Here is a 14,431-nt window from a genome sequence, read left to right as displayed (position 1 = left end):
TTTTCTGCCACCCAAGTAACTGATGCCCCATTATTTTTTTGGCAGAATAAACAGCAAAGTTTCGCTGTCGTTTATCGTCTGTGATGGTGCGTCTCTATGCATTAATCCATACTGAATCTCATTCTGTGGCTAACCCAATTAGACTACATGAGCTAATCCTGGGGGAGCAGTTTTTCACCAGAGAACAATACAACCCACCCACACAAATATCCGCCCCATGACAGAATGGGGTGGGTAGTGTTAGGACCCACAGAGCTACAGGAATAGAGGTTTTAATGACGGTAATCTCTTTTCCTTTGTCTTTATTAGATTGTTATGCAATCCTAGATGACATTTTAGAATAATGGATGCATGGATGGAAAGTGGAAATGAAAGGGAGGCAGAGGTAAATGCGGAGAGAATGAGTAAATGAAGATGAGAACTAGAGGTACTGTCAGTGCAACCAGAATTAATAATCATACAGAAGAAAAGACAGACAGACTTTGCAGACAGAGACTACTAAGAGCAAGGTTGTAACTATTCGCAGGTAATTAGGAGAGTAGGAGAGAGAGATGAATTCCTGTGACTCCGATACTATTCACCCACTCCCCATGTTAGTACCTGCTGAGCTGCTTTAATTAGGGCAGTGTTCTTTCTCTTATCTAATTAATTTTTTATGCTGAAATAATTAATGTATGTGCGGAAAGCAAGCAGGTGGAATTTGCAAAGCTGGGCTCACAGCATTCATGTTATAATTAGTTTTTTTTTCACATACATAAATGCGTCATCACTGCTGTTTGTGACATTTAATGTCTGATGGATGGCACACAGAAAGATGTGTTGGGTTTTATTACTCATGCCATGATGCAAAGGCTGTTTGTTGGGTGGCATAAACAACCAATGTTTCATTGGTCAACTTTTTTAGCTCACCAAATAATCAGCAGAGGATAAAGACTAAGTACAACTACTCAAGTATCATAATGTAAAAGTCAAAGTCTCCTTGCAGGTCGTGAGGAGAACTTTTGGAAATTTGAAACAAAAGGCTGCATAAAGCCTTCTGTGGCTCCAGAGTGTGAAGTCTGATAAATTACCTCCAGGGGTGTCACTTAAGCCTCATTCCCATTGCACAAAAAACCCTCAGTAACATCTGCTAACATCTGGCTTTTTAATGTAATGGGAGAGGCAACGATCTGCATTCACACACAGGTGAAATAACTCTGCAGTCGTCAATGGTATTTATCATCAGCAGCTCTGATCGGCACTGATGGAAACTCTGTTGAACGTGTTAATTTTAGTCCCTTTACTGGTGAGATGCAATGACGCACTGCCACTAAATACTGTCCGTTTCTGTCTGAGCGGTGCTCAAACATCGATCCAAATTAGTCTGCACTGAGTTTGAAAGACAGGCTGAATATGTTAGAGATATATAAAAAGAAGACTCCATCCATACTGATTTCTATTGTTTAGTAGCCTGTTCCCCGGCCTGTCTCTGACGTCAAATGTGACACACCAAAAATATTTTAAAAAATAAAAACACACAGAAATGCATACTTGCATGCTGCAGAGCTGTGTACACATCACAGTGGTGGCATCCTGGAAGGTAAAAAGCAGATGCCAAAGGATACTAAAATGTATTATGTATACACGGAAGTCCACTGAAAAACGGCAACATGTGATGAGTTAAGATGAGAACGCATTGAATTTTCACAATGTGCCGTGTACACATCTCTGCTCTACCACCAACGGTAAAGAGGTGCATAGCATATTTTTACCCATATTAAACAAACAAACAAAAAAACAAAAACGTACACATGCTAATTTTGGTGAAAAAGGGTATTAGTTAAGTCTATAGCAGGGGTCTTCAAGAGTTATAAGGCCAAGACCCCCTTCACTTTCAGTAAAGGCCTTTTTATGACCCACAACTTAACTCTTTCAGTGAAGTCTAAGCACTCTCAGCCACAGTGCGAAGCTGTTTTCAGCATTAAAGTTCGGATCAACCTACCGTGTGTAAACTGCAGCACCAAACAGCAGTGAAAATTAGCAAGTAACAGGTAAGGAAAGACAAACGTACTTGAGCAAATTGGTTTCATTTCTTTCAAAAACATGGAAAGAGGATATGACCCAAAAATAGCAAATAAAATAGTATAAAGTGCAAGAAAATTACCTGAAAGAAAAGAAAAAATAAGTTAAAAAAACATGTAAATGATCTGCTAAAAGTGCTTAAAATATAACAAAAACCTCTATAAAAAACAACAGTTTAAAATATGCGATTACAGTCATAGTCAAGTTTTTTTCTTTTTACTGAACATTTTCACCCGAGCTTTTTTAAACAATTTTCTGAATCTACTAGTTGCTTGCAGTTCGTGGGACATTTCTTACCAAGTGTCTTATTGCCTTTTCCCCCATTTTTTTGAAAGAAATTGCATCAATTTGCTCAGGGGTCAGAGGTTAAATACTTGTGAAAGGCGTCTGGAAGCAGCACAAGAAAAGTGATATCGCTCCAGGTTTCAAGGGGTTTACGTTCTAGACATTTCTTGTGGAGCTGGTGGAAACCAAAGCAGGACTTTTGACTCAGCCAGAAACTGATTTTACAAGATTAATAAACCTCCCACTTAAATACTGGACTGTTATTAACTCTGTAGCTACATGAAGTGATTAGATTAGATTAGAAAGTCTTTATTGTCCCAAAGGGACAATTTGGTTTGCAACAGTAGTTAACACAGCCAATTCACACCATAATAAATAAATACAAGAAAAAAAGGCATAGATACATATAACATACAGTAGATTTCATTAAAGTTAGTTGTAGTGAAAATAAAACATTGCAGGTTAATTATTAATTGTTCATTACAAAGACATAAGGGCCTAAAGCTTGTTTAAAAACCCAACAGCTGAGGCCGAGGTCTAAACTTTGCATGGTTTGCCAAAAAGACCTTTGCCCTCTACATGCAATCTATCGACATTAAAAATTCCTTAATTTCCTCAAAAAGAACAGTCTCTGATTGGCCTTTTTGCAGATGTAGTCAGTGTTGGCCTCAAAAGTCAGTTTGTCGCCCAAAGACGGTGCCCAAATACTTATACTGACTTACTGTCTCCACAGCTGTGCTATATATTATTACTGTGGCTTATAATGATGTCATGTTATTTTGTCAAGGGGCCCAAATTTCCCAACAACACATCTTTCAGATGGGCTATATGGCTCCTGATGGCTGTCAATGCATCATACCTGGATGCAATCTGCAACAGATGATGCAATTCCAGCTACTGGGGTTTCATTATGTGCAGTGTTCATCATCACAGTGAAACCTGCCACACAAACACCAGTTGCTTGAGGAGAAAAGCTGTTGCTGAGAAGCCCGTCCGACTCTGTTGCCAGAGCAACGCTCTCCCTCACTTCCCCCATCCTTTCACCAGCAATCTGCCCGTTCGCAGTTTCTGTCCCGCTCTCGCGAGATTGCGCCCCATGCGAGTACCACGGTTCTTGCTTCGTCTCGCGAGAGTATAGCCCAGAGGAGTTTGAGAGAGAGGCGGTGACCTCATCGTCGTCGCGAGGCGGAGCGAACCGCTGCAACTTTGGATGAACTTCTGATTTGAACAAACCGAGAGGCGGTCGGCAGAGTGCACGGACAACAACAAAGGTGAAGAGATTCAGAGGGTTTTCTGCTGCCAAGTCTTTACAGCAGCTTCGTTTTATCTCTACCGGCTCTGACGGTGTGAGTGTGCCGGTGACTGACCAGCGAAAACGTTATTTTTCCTCTCGGAAAACGCCGACAAGGTGGAAATTAATAAAGGTGAGTGCGCTCTCTCCTCCCGTTGGTCTTCCCACTGACACACAGGCGATATCAACACCGTTAGTTTGGGCTTAACAGTCAAGTTGTTGGCGGTTTAGTCGATATTTGTCCATTTAAACAATTGCGCAAACGTTTGTGATTCATATAAACATTCAAGGTATCGTTTCAGAGGGAAAACTACACTGTAAAGTTTAGTTAGCAGTCGGGTAATGATAGTAGCGTTGCTCTGTGGTGTGTCACGGCTCGTGCACCGCCTTTATTTCTTGCTAACATCTGATTAACTTAGCGGTATTTTAGCTAATTAAACATTGCGATTTTCACAATAAATGTTTTTTAATGAGACCCCACACCGTTTAAAATTTAACGTTTGTCACAGTTGCTCTTAAAGAAACAGGAAACCCTGCAAAATCACCATCAGATAAAGGTAATTGCTGTTTGGTTTAGTCCCTGCGTGGCTGCTGTATAATTGGGATGGCTAGCTGCAGTTGTGGGTTTCCTGTCCATCTCAACCTCGCTGTCCATCTTTTTTTTTTTTTTAACTTGTGACCGATGACACAACCACAGTGACCAGAAATATCTTGTCATACATCTGGTGAAGAAGCCCTCTCTTTTCTCTGAAGTATTGCAGTGCAGTTTGTTGTCATGCATTGCTGTCGTTTGCACGGGTTGTTTGGACATTTGCAGTGCTTCACCAAATCTCTGTAGGTGTGGATGCACATAGAAATCCTTCAGTGAAGTGCGACTGTTTCTTTTTTTTGCAGTAAAAGTTTATCAATTCTTTCTCTGCAAAACAGACTTTAGGGTTATTAAAATGTTTTGCATGATCTCTTACTGAAGAAAGCAATGCCTGGGAACTTGCATGGAATCACATATCAAGTTAAAGCATCATTTCCACCCAGTGCTCTGTCAAAACCAGTCTCATTAATCAAAATGGCCGTCTGTGTAGTCTAGTCAGATTTGAGTAGTGATGTAACAGTGCTACATTTAAGTGATGAAGGTGCCAGAAAGCTTTTGATCATCAGATGATTTACCCGGAGAATTATAAATTATTCTGTAAAATTCAATAATGTTTTAGGTCATTTAAGACAAGACACACTAATGTGAGCTTGTATGCAAGTTTGTTAGTTTCTCAGAGTGCTCCTCTGCCCTAATGACACCCTGAGAGGGATTTTCATTGAAAGTGCGGCCCCCCCGTAGCTGCTCTGTCTTGTGTTATTGCTGCCATCTCAACCTGTGGAGTTAGCCCCCAGGCTACCAGCTTCAGCCTCCCAGGGGGCTTAAACACGCACACAGAAACACACTGCTTCCTCCTTTGACAAGTCCTAAATGGACACGTCAAAGAGATCTCATCTCTATTCATCGGGTGGCCGGGCTGGGTCAGATTCTCAACTTGAAACACAACAGCAGCATTAGAGATATATTCTCTCCCGGAGACAGCATTTCAATTGCTTTGTCCACTTTGCTTTGCTTGCTGCAGCCGCTGTGTCAACCCCCCCACCTCCCAAAAAACTCCCATGTGTGAACATCTCATGCCATCAGCCCTCCCTTGTCAGTGCTTGTGAATGCCAAGGCTGAGCAGATCTGGGGGCTGTGTTGCATTTACAATATTAAGTAGGCTATTGAGAGATTGAGTGTGTAGGTGGAGGCGCACATGTTCTGTAACACATGTAGCTGCGGAATTAAGGAAGAGGTGGGAGAAAAAGAAAGGGAAACATGTCAGGGCTGCTGATGGGCAGCGGCAAGACTATCAAAGGGCTTTTGGGATGTAGAGCAGCCTCTAGGTGTTCCTGGATTAAACAGCTGGAGTTGGCTAAAAACTTGTCTCCGGAAGGGCTTCAGCCTGCTCAAATGTAAGCACAGTAGGGGCTCTTATTGGGAGTTTCAAATGAAGATTTTCCCAGGGCCTTGCAAGCAAAATCTTTAGCTTTAAATTTGTATCAGATGCACTGTGATCGCGATGTGGTCACTCTTTCAAAAATCCTCTCATGTGTAGCCTAGGCCTATCTGGAACAGACAAGGCTTTTGGCAGTGCACACAGAGAGAAATCTGGCAAATGCAAAGTCAGGAAAAAGAGGACATTTCAATCTCATAGCTGGCCAGCTTGCACTTTCATTGAGTACGTTTACATGCACAAAATAGTGTGGTTTTTGCCCTTATTCCAAAAAGGACAATATTCCCACTAAAATGTTTGCATGTCTAATGAAAAGGAATATTCCACTAACACTCCCCTTTACTTGCATCCGTGCATACTCCGATTAATGTGCCCTAATACGCCATTTATCACATCATAACATGGAGAAGTAGAAAAGCTGAAGGCCTTTTGCCTTTTTGCATCAAAATAAGATTTTTTTTAACATTTTCTATCAGTGGCAGATTTGTTGAACCCCCTTCTCTCCTTCATTCACCTTCTTGAAAAGGTCGGTGCTGCAATATTTGCACATATCCCAAAACCTGTTGATATCTAAGTCTTTAATAAGGCTTTAAAAGCGGGAGTGTTTCTCTGTCCGACCAGAACTGTGGGATTTTCTTTTGCATGCATTTCTACCTCACAGCTTTGCAAACTGTTGGCGAGTTGGTTTGTGTACAATGTATCCTTGACAATGCACAGAGCTGACTGTAAACAGACAACAGGCCATGTGTCGCAAATTGGGGTCAAAAGAACACAGTTGAGACTCATATTCCAAATTGGCTGTGTACATGCCCAAATAATGCTCCAAAAACTGAATATTACTGGCATATCCCACATTTCTTAGTTGGAAAATGTAAAATTTGGGAAAGAAGCCTAATATATATGCTGTTTACATGACCTGTAACAAATTCATAAGACTGTCAATTTCAGAATAATGGGGGAATATTAAGAAAGTATATATTAAGAAAGTCTGGATATATATATTAAGAAATATATTAAGAAAGTCTGGATACAGCATGGAGGCGGGGTCTTATTGATTCCAATGAGAGCTGCTCAGTGGTGCATGAAACAAAGTAAGCTATTTTTTGTGGTATAAAATACCCAGATCTATGGGCTGATGAGGTTTGGGCACTAGAGACTTACTGTGACCGAGTGTGTCCGAGTGGGTAACATCAACAACACCGGCGAAGCGACTTCCAGTTTAGTGCTTCGTTAGCTTGAATGGCAGTCTAAAAAATATAATCATGCAGCTCTTTTCGACTTTCCAAATGTTATCGAACTGGATGGCTTGAATCTAGATAGTGAAATTAGTCGTTTTGCAAAGTTTTGACACTCATGAAAACGTAGCCACTGGTTTACAGACATCTGTTTTCCAATGTAAGTCAATTGGGAAAAGTCTTTCTATCTCGTGATGGACCTGGATGGTGTAATTTCACTTTTGGCCACTGTGTAAACTTTGCATCAGAGCCTGGCACACTCCCTGGGGCTTGCTTGTGCTGACAGGAGCTAAAAATGGGGTCTTACCTGTTTATGATTCCCCACTCTAGCTTCACTATGCCCCCCCCCCCTCGCCTTTGCCAGACAACTTTCTCGCATTTCTGCGTCGTCCTCCCCTTCTGTCTCACTTCTGACGCTACTTCTTTACTCTCCACCTCCCACGTTTCCCTCCTCCCTCTCCCATCACTGACAGTGCCTTTTCCTCTCGTCTTGCTTCCTTCCTGTTGTGGAAAGCATGTCAAGACTCTGACATTCTCATCATTTCTGTCCACATCCCTAACCTTATCTATCCTTCTCTCTTTCTCTCACTCCCCCTCCCTCTCCCTGGTCTTCATTTCTCCTTTTCTCCGTGTGTCTGTCTCCCTCCCTTTCTCCGCTGTCTCTCTGCATGCTGGAGATTGGAATGTGAGTTCCCTCTGTTTAAGGTCTTGGGGTGGGCTGTCTCTTGAGAAATACCAGAGGAAGAAATACTCGTTAACAGTGAAAATATCACACTGCAGGGCAGGATGATTTAATAAAACTACTAGGCTCTGGCAAATCAGGGTTTTCCTGCATAGAGAATTGAAAAGTGGCCTTCTCATTCAATTACTGTGCAGATTTTTTACCTTAACCTTAACATAACATCTCTTTCAAGAGTGCTATGTTAAATACATCATTGCCAACTGCGATTGCAGCAACAGAATTGGTCCAGGATGGCTCTAAGATGCTATGCCAGCTAATCAGCAGATTCAGATTCATTATCCCACACAGGGTAATTCATTTGGTCCAGTGCTCCAAATATTAAAGACACCATAAAATCCTCAGTAAAAACAATAAAATAGCATACACAGAAAGACACACTGACCATTTTAAGCAAATTTCATATTACAGACAAGACATGTAGCATGCCTACAGTCATGGAAAACCTGGAGAAGTCACGGAATTTCACAATAACATTTTCTAGGCCTGGAAAAGTCATGGAAGTAGTAAAAATCCTTGAAAGTTTTGGAAAAATCATGGCAATGTGTCGTGCATAATAAATAATGAGAATGTAAAAAAAATATTGAGCCATGGCATGATCTCTTTTAAAAAACTGTGATGTATTTGCATCATGGAAAGGCAGAAAAGTGGGGCAGGAAATTGTTTCTTTTATTATGGGTCCTTGAAAAGTCATGGAAAAGTTTTGAAATTTTGTCCCTAAAAATGTCTGGGAACTCTGATTCTGTAGATAGTTGGGCATGTCTGGCTATTTTTGTAAGACTGTAAAATCTAAAAAGTATTTTAAAATATTTTATCCCTGAAGACTTTGGGGGCAGTGTTGTTAGAAAGGCTAGGTCTGTGTGCTCTGACACATTTGAAGTGCAAGCCAGCATATTGTTTTCACTTAACAAACAGCCCTTGCGGTGTTTTCTCTGATATGTGAAATTGCAGATCTCTTTTGATCCACAGTCTTTTGCACAGAATAAATCGGAAACCCTGTTGAGGCTTTCATTGGGCTGTGTCAGGGTCTTTCATAGCAGCCAGAGGAAGGAAAGAGAGGGCACAAGAAGAGCCAGTTAATTTTAGCCGTTCCACCTGAGGTGAGGGGACTTAAAAGCTAAATTTTCCCTGTATGGGATCCCTTTCTCTTTCTCCATTTTCTCCCCGCTGTCTGCAGAAATAACTTCTTAATTAGGGCTGTATGAGTGGATTATGGTACATGAAAGCAGTGTGGATTAAAAAAAAGGCCCAGATTTCAGTTGTGACAGATGAGCAAAAAATCTATAAAAACATCATGAAACAATGACTAAGCAGGCTAATCCATGCAGAAGTAAACAGAAGGAACATACTGTACAGATGGAGAGCCCTGAGAGCGGGGGGGGCAGCCTGGATATTATAACCATGCTTTAATACTTTCAGCATTAGCCAGCATTCATAATTCTTATAATGCTACAAGCCAAGGTGGACATTTAACACCAGCCAAATGTATACTTTTACATACATATGAAAAGACTATGTGTAATATTTGTCACTTTTGGACAAAATCTATTAGATCTCCCCACATTCCACATATCAATCAGGATATCTCAAGTTGGGTATCTGCAGTGACCGAAATAAGCTTTTTGACTCGCCGGCAAAGGGAACCAATGATGAATGCTGAAAAAATTCCAGGCATATTTTTTACTGGCCAAAATGATGAATTGCCCTTTTCTACACAGTTGGCATACATTTGTCTCAGTACCTTTCATTGAGGTAGTAAGGCGTCAGTTGAATACAAACATAAAGAAGAAGCCAGAGCAAAATGAGTTGTTTCTATTTTTGTCTTTGGCATATTGGTGACACACAGAACAACTCATCAACACAGCCTCAGCATCATACTGCAGTCAGCCTCTTACAACTCCTTTATCTCCAAATAGGGTTGCAACTGTATGAAATCTGCACAGTATGATATCTGCCTCAGAAAATATCACGGTTTCCCTGTATAATAGTTAACAGTACACAGTTATTGTTATTTTTATTAGTTACCTTAAAGGAATAAAAACAGAGGGACTTTTGGGGTTGGGAAAATGTGTTATTATAATTGGAACTTGACATGTTTTTGTTTTTTTTTTTTAAATTTCACAGCACTGTTTAGACGCTGTTTAGACATTAAAGAATAACTAAAATCCCCACTTTTGGCCACTTCTGAAGAGTGCCTCTTCCCTGGAGTGTGAAAACAGTCTCAAAATTGGGCAGAGCTGGGAAAGGGCTTAGACACACCCAGTCATCCAAATGCGCCACATCTCTATCCACAGCACCTCCCTGCCCTCCGCACACACACAGACTAATCAGTTTATTAAAGGGCGGCGACTGGGGGCTTGGTTGGTGATGAAAGCAGGCTCCTGGTACCAGGATTAGCCAGTGACTAACTTCAATTTGCAATAGCCAGTTTCCAAGCTTTGGAGAGCAGTCACTACACATATTTATATCACAACATGTAGAATTTTAATACTTTCACTTAAATGTCAAGATCAGGATGTGAATCAATCAATAACACTACTAAATATCTATATAGCTGTTCAACTAAAAAACGTGGTTGGGAGCTTTAGTAACTCTTTAAACACTAATGGTGTGTGTGTGTCAGCATATGTGTCGATTTCTGACACAGACAGCAGAGGACAGAAACGACACACTCGTAAATGACACCAAAACCCAGTGGAGACATTCTGCATTTTTTTTTTATTACTTGACTATTTTGGTACAAACATTTACCCGCCAGAGTGGTGGATAGCATTCCAAGATTTACTCGCTAAACAGAAAATCTACCCACATTTGGTACTTGGCAGGTTTTAAGTTTGGTTTCAGGGTATCTCCCAAAACAAGTATTGACAATATGAGCAAATTTGATGGCTCCACATTGTAATGCAAAAGTGGCTTGTATTAAAAACATGAAATACTCCTGCTTGTCTCTTAAAGCCTATTAAGGGTATAACAACATTGAGAACCGTCTGCCTGAGGACAGCAGGCTTATTTAGCTGGACCTTTGAGGTTTACTATTTGAAGCCCTCAACCCTTTCCCTTCAACTTATTTATGTTGAGTGTAAATCCAAAATCTTTTAGAAATATCAACGAAATTGATTTCATTCCTGCTGCAGGCAAAACACCCAATTGGGAATTTTATTCTGCCTGTTTTTTCCTTCATGTGGCCTCAGACCCTGTCAAGGCCGATGCATTGATCCAGAATGAACCGTGTTTGAGAATAGTGTGAATGATTCAACTAACTGACTGAATGACTTTCCATCTGACTTCATGATTCTGCTCCTGGCCTTGGATTTAATGTAGGTCTGACAATGCTCAGTTTCGAGAGATGATAAATATTTGTATACTATGCTATAAAATAATTGTAGAATGCCACTCATTTGGCAGTTACAGCAGGTATTGAGAAGGCGTTTTTTCTGAAGCTTTGGGCCCACCTTGCAATTCCCACCTGTTAACACTGTTAACTCTGTCAGCACTTTCACTGTTGTTAAGTGCTGTTTATGGAGTTAGCTAAGGCTGCAGCTTGAAAGTCAGAGATTCGAATCATCAGTTGAAGACCCTCAGTCAAATGAGATTGCTTCAAGTCCAGCAGTCTTTTTTTCTTTTCGTTTTTTGCTAGTCAGTGTGCTGTGTAGACTATTTCCGGGGATGTTTAGGTCCCCAGATTTTGCTGTGGAGTGGGTGCTCTTGACCTTCATGTAACTCTTTTGGGGCTGTGGGCATGCAGGCAGCAGCACCATGAGCAACACAGGTGAGGCAACACTTTCTGCTTAGAAGTTGTACATTTACAGCTCACAGCAACTAAATACAATACAGTCTCTGGCTTTTGATCGATATCTAGTCTCAGCAAGAAATGTTGCACATTTACGAGCTGATGTTAGTGTGTTTAGCTTGTTTACAATATGATGTGAATGCTGCTGTCACACCGAACATCCCGCGGAGCCCGATCAACTAAAAGTTTGTTTAGAGAACAAAAGAAATCGTTGAATATTTGTATCGAACGGCCAAATCCGATAAGACTGGCATAATTCTGAGTCAGCTACAGCCCTAGAGCTAGCACCGTTAGCTGCTATCTGCCTACACAGCCACCTGTATGTTGAGAATCATGTACAGATAACTCATATGCTGTGATTTTGCACAGAGCCCCTTTAATCTCAGAGAAGCTAAAACATGTAGTAAAATGCATGTTGTTGAGTTAACTATGTATTCATAAAAAAAAACACCCAAAACTAAATGTCTGCAGAATGACTGTGGTCAATATTAACTACAAATATTGCAAAAGGCAGTCATCAACTTACAGGTATTTTCATGCATTCTGTGGTCTCACTAATATCCAAAGTTTTTTGTGGGTCCATGAATGCAGTGCAGCAGGTGAAGTTCTTTTTATCTCCTCTGCCGGCTGTATGTTACTCGTGAGGTGGATAATTGATCTGTTAATATGTTCAGAGCTGATCAGATCAATGGATAAGAGAAAATATTTGCAGATTTTTGGAAGTGAAAGAGAGTTTTAGGCCCAGCAGAATGTTTAGTTTAATTTTTAATGACGGTCTGCTGCTCCTCTCTGCCGCTACTGCGCTATAAATTACCCAACAGTGTTTTAATACTGCTCCTAATTAACAGTCCAGCTCCGCTGAGACTATGGCGGGACAAATTAGACTATGGCGGCCCGCCATCGTCTTGGTTATTAATGGGAATCAGTGATGTTGTTTACGATTCTGTGCTCTGATATAAATATTTTACAGAAGTAGGAGAACAGTCACAACATGGCAACTGTCTGGTTTGAAAAGTCAAGTGCAGGTGGAACATGTGTTCATTAATTTGCATCAAAATGTCCTCAATTCCTCCTCTCTTTGACACCATGATGACATCGCAAGAACGTGACTGTGCACGAGAACTGTAAATCTTATCCCCAAAACATGTATGGGAGCATCGCTGAAATTCCCACCAACTGCCTTGCCATCTGTTTTCATGCAGACAGAGCTCTCAATTTTGTCTTGCTGGATGACTAAAAGGATGTTCCTACTGTTGGCTGCTGGGGCTGGTATTACTGATAGAAGTGCTTATTCTGACCTTGTTGGGTTTGTTAATTGTTGCTGTCTCTCCTGTGCCATTTTGGGAAAATTGGTGTGTGTGTGTGTGGAGCTGCAACCTGAAATTTATGCAAGCTGTTTGTCAGGAAATTACAAAGCTATTTCAACACTCGATGAGAAAGGATGTGATGAGAATGCAATTAGATTGTTGTCAGTCTGGAACTAGATTCAATTTCTCATAAAACTTGGAGCTACTGGCTCATATTGGATTAATAGTTGGTAACTTAGCCCTGTTCTTCATTCTAGAATTAACTGTAACATATTCCATGTGTTGCAAATTCTTAAAACAGTTTTGCCAATATGTTTTCTGAATATTTTTATGTTTCTCAAATGTTCTTTAAATGTCATCAGGTAAATTCTAGTGCAATCTGTGTTACTTAATGTTTTGAGAGCAGTTTATCTTCCTGGATTTGTCAATACTTGCAAATTACTTGGTATCAGCTAAGGGCCCGGGAAAATCTTACACAGTATCTCTCTGTTTTGGGATTGTTTTTTTGTCTTTGTGAAATATAGACAGTTTGAAAGACCGTGTAACCAACCTTGCCTGTACATATTTACAGTGAAGCACCACCCTGAAAGACATCCCTGTAGTTTGACAGAACATAATGCATCATCACTTCGAATACACAAGTGTTCCTCTGCTCATTACCAAACATGCTTTAGGCCCTGTTTGCGTGTATGCAGATATTTTGAAAGCAGATTTTTTCACCTCCTTTAAAAACAAAGATAAAAGAAAATGTGCTTGTGAGACCTTTGTTGTACAAATATCTCCATCCACACTAGAATGCAAAATTGACCCTAAAAGCCCACCGGTGTTAGCTGTAATCAACAGTCTCCTGTCATCACAAAGGTAGGAAAGCACACAGGGTTGCAGTGATATAATAGTTTTAAGATATACCATGATATGAAAGATGACAATTATCAACAGTGCTCATTTGCTTATCTACAATATTGAAAAAAATGCAACTGGACAGAGAGTCTTACATTTATTTTAAACATTTTCAAAAGGGAGAATTTTTAACCATCCTGTCATTAAAAAATATTGCTTCACGTCTTAATTATAGTGATAAAGCATTTGTTCATCCAGTTCCAACCCTTCTGTTTCAAGGGTCATTCTGACTGTAGTAATAATAGTAAAAATAGTGATTATCATTCTGTAATACTGTGATACCTGGTGCACAAGCTAACAATACAATTTTCAAAACCTACCACTGGAGATCTCGTCAACGTTGAGCTCACGCAAACGCACGATTGATGCATCAGACTTGTGAAAGTTTTCCTTCCATTCCTCATCAACTACAATCCCACTCTGGAAATTATCCCAGAGCCAGATCCAAAACTGGAATTTCTAGAGCTGATCCCTCTGACCATTAAGTGGTGCAGCAATACTAAATTAAAATTTCAAGTAGTCCTAAGATCAAGCATTGCTCACAAAATATTAGCAAACCAGTAGTCTTGCTGGTGTTGTTATTTTTTTTTTTTTAGAAAATATGCTCATTAAACAAAGCAACAATGGGCACGGATGAATTGAGGAGATGATGTTTTACACGTGCCCTCGGATGGACAGTAACCGCAGTTTTCAAAAATCACTTTAGAAGAGGTTAAGATTAAGGCCTGAAACTGTGTGTGTGCAGGAGAGACAACATCATGGTTTTATACAAGCCTTTACCTACAGCCCTAACATGAAA

The 14,431-nt window shown here is 40.4% G+C and overlaps 1 protein-coding gene across 1 annotated transcript in view; it reads left to right on the top strand.

Moving 5' to 3' along the window:
• Window positions 1–3,597: 3,597 nt before the first annotated feature.
• The window catches only part of sipa1l1 (signal-induced proliferation-associated 1 like 1), a 101,806-nt gene continuing 90,972 nt past the window's right edge, over window positions 3,598–14,431 (top strand). Inside the window, exon 1 of the mRNA XM_042503283.1 lies at window positions 3,598–3,770. The gene's annotated coding sequence lies outside the window, so the exon portion shown is untranslated. The remainder of the gene's footprint in view (window positions 3,771–14,431) is intronic.

Source organism: Plectropomus leopardus, chromosome 16 (assembly GCF_008729295.1).
Source record: "Plectropomus leopardus isolate mb chromosome 16, YSFRI_Pleo_2.0, whole genome shotgun sequence".
In the NCBI taxonomy this organism is placed as follows: Eukaryota; Metazoa; Chordata; class Actinopteri; order Perciformes; family Serranidae; genus Plectropomus; species Plectropomus leopardus.
Note: the sequence above shows the minus strand (reverse complement) of the source record. Positions and strands in the feature narration are given on the sequence as shown.